This window comes from Dendroctonus ponderosae, unplaced genomic scaffold, assembly GCF_020466585.1.
Source record: "Dendroctonus ponderosae isolate FM_Combo_2020 unplaced genomic scaffold, Dpon_F_20191213v2 Dpon_F_20191213_3, whole genome shotgun sequence".
Classification (NCBI taxonomy): domain Eukaryota; kingdom Metazoa; phylum Arthropoda; class Insecta; order Coleoptera; family Curculionidae; genus Dendroctonus; species Dendroctonus ponderosae.
The window spans coordinates 13,906,691-13,909,507 of record NW_026018508.1 but is presented as its reverse complement, the minus strand read 5'-3'; the positions used below and the strand labels follow the sequence as shown (position 1 = coordinate 13,909,507).

At 35.3% G+C, this 2,817-nt stretch overlaps 1 protein-coding gene across 1 annotated transcript in view; it reads left to right on the top strand.

Moving 5' to 3' along the window:
- Positions 1–2,817, top strand: part of LOC109537283 (E3 ubiquitin-protein ligase MIB1) — a 338,077-nt gene that overhangs the window by 193,589 nt on the left and 141,671 nt on the right. The window lies entirely within an intron of this gene.

Genomic DNA, 2,817 nt, shown 5'->3' with positions numbered 1-2,817 from the left:
TTCTTTAAGATTGGTGTCATTTTGTAATTTTTGTTTGATGATATTTAAAGTTTTATCAACAGGAACGTTAGTGAATAGACTAACAACATCAAAACTTATTAGAATATGGTTTGGATTTATGTCGATGTCTGATGATTTTTGTAAAAAATGTTCAGAATTTTTAATATAGGAAGTTGTGTTATTTATTAGGGGATTTAAAATGTTTAAAAGATATTTGGCTAAGGGATTATAAGACATTATACTGCTGCTGATTTTGCGAGTAATTTCACGTTTATTAGGTATGCAAATCCCTGAAAAACGGCCCAAAGGTAGGCCTCAACCATATTTTTGTCTTCATCTGAGTAATTTGGGGGTTTACCTGATCTATTTGTTCTAGCTGAGTTAATTTGCGTGCTCAATTGCAAACAATTTAGTAGTTATTGATGTAATGACGCCCGCGATGGTAAAACTGATACCCGAGGAAAATCCCCGTAAAGCATAAGCTACGTTTTGGCTATACAGTAGCTTTCCAACGCTGCCAGCATATTGTAAATTAATATGCTCGATTAGGTGTACGCTCACGTTAATGGGCTTTTGGTGCGCCCAGTGTATCATTCGGTCATTCAATGGATTTTCTAATTGAAATCGATCTTTGCTGGTCTGCTATAGGCCAGATGTTGCGATTATGACATTTTGCAAGCCAGTTATTGGCATGCCGAAGCTAAACTATTTTAGTGTGGGATCCAGTGCCAATTTAGCAAGCGCTGCCTGATATCTAGCCATAGCAGCTTTCCAGCCTCACTTGGCAAATTCCATATTCCGAAGCTTTTAAGTCGCCTATTTATTGCAGTCGAAAAGTTACTCCATACCTACGCTAATGGGTGCTATAACGGAACCGGAACTATCCGAAAATTAAATAGAAAGCTTTATATGCGCCAGTTAGAGCGCTTCGAACATTTGGTAGATAAATGTTGACGTTAACGCGGTTCATTATTTTTTTTTTCGGGCCGTGCAAAGCGTGTGGAATAGTCCGATTGTGAATGTTCATCGGATAGAGCAGCCTGGAAACGAATTACAATTCGGAAATTGAACAAATTATTGGTGTGTTCGCCTAAATAACGTGGACACTTGATCGTTTTTGCATTATTAATCAAGCGTTTTTTTTTTTTAGTTTCTATTCCAACAGTTTAGCCGCCGAATTGGAGTAGTACAGTTGCGAACTTTAAAAAAAATGAAGTGAGGTCTTGGAGTTTAGAAAATTCTAAATACTTTTATAGAAATCTCAATAAAACGGTTTGAGCAACGGTTTTTACGCTTTCCTTAAACTAGGTCGCATTTTATAAGTCATCTACAGTACCAAACTAAATTGCATAATAAAGTAGCAAAATATTTCTATTGTATTTTAGCGATTGAAATATGATTTTGTTGCAATTTGTAGCTTAGTTTCTTGGCCATTATCTCAAGGGTAAAAAACGTCGATTCTTTATTTTCATGAAAAATTATGAGAGAACATCAAGTCACTTTTTTTTCACAGCATATTAAAATAGAAAGTATTAGCTATTAATTGTTTTCCTTGCATTTCTGCTTCGAGCGGCTCCAACGGCTCTCTAGTAATTAATGCCGTAATTTTTTAAAATAAACCAATGACTAAAAAAATCAAAGTTGCAGTTTCAAAAATATGCACCAGACTGGTTCGAAAAACTCCCAAAACAATTGCTCGCAGTTTTCTAACTACAGTAAAGTCCGCTTATAATGAACCCGACTATAGTGAACTTTCGGTTAAAACGCACTTTTTTCCTTTAATTGAAACGTCGTCCATAAAGACCAACGTATTTTTTACTGGTTACAACGAACGCGTTCATAACGAACTTCCGGATATAACGATCACTTTTTAGATTAGTTGTATATTCACTTTCCGTTTATAACGAACTTCCACGCTCAGCATCACCAATCCTGCGGAGTTGTTTATATTAGTGAGAGCGAGAGACAGGCAGTGAATTGTTGTTTTTTGCCGCGTTATGTATGTAAATCGTTTTAGAATGGAAAAACAAAAACGCAAAACTTTTTCACTAAATGAAAAGTACGAGATTATTAACAAAATAAAAAGTGGAGTAAAGCAGAGTGACATTTGTAAGGAATTAGCACTTGGAAAGTCTACGGTTGCAACAGTATAAAAAAACAGAGAAAACATTTTATCAGCGTATGACAAAACAAATGTTAGATGAAGGAAGTTAAAATTATCTGCACATGAAAAGGTTGACAGTGTTTTTCAAGAAAATGCTAGTGAAATCGGGAGTAAAATCAAAAACAGAGAGTTTGCTTGTTCTAAAAGTTGGGAAGAGCGTTTCAAGAAGAGGCATAATATCAGTAGCGGAAAAATTGTTGGAGAGACTGCCGGTGAAAAATTCTTCTTATGAAAACGTTAGAGGCGATCGATAAAAATTAAACATTTTCTATAAATCTCTTAGACGCAGTCAATTTCATCCATACAGCTTGGCAAAAAGTTAGCCGAAAAACCATTGCAAATTGCTTTGAGCAAAAGAAAATGATTACGAACCAGACGATGAAATTCCACTTAACGAATGATTAGAAAAGTATAAAGACTCTGACTACGAGTATGACACAGACGAAGATGTCCCAATGTAGTCGAAGAACAAGTTAAAACCAAATTGAGTGATTTTAATTTCTTCGAATATGTGAGCATTGATAATGGCATTCTTACAAGAGAAATGTTGACCGATCATCAAATTATAGACTCCGTAACCTCATCTACAGCTTTAAGCGATAATGAGAAAGATGACGATTTAGGTGAAACGTATTCTACTGTAGACACTAATG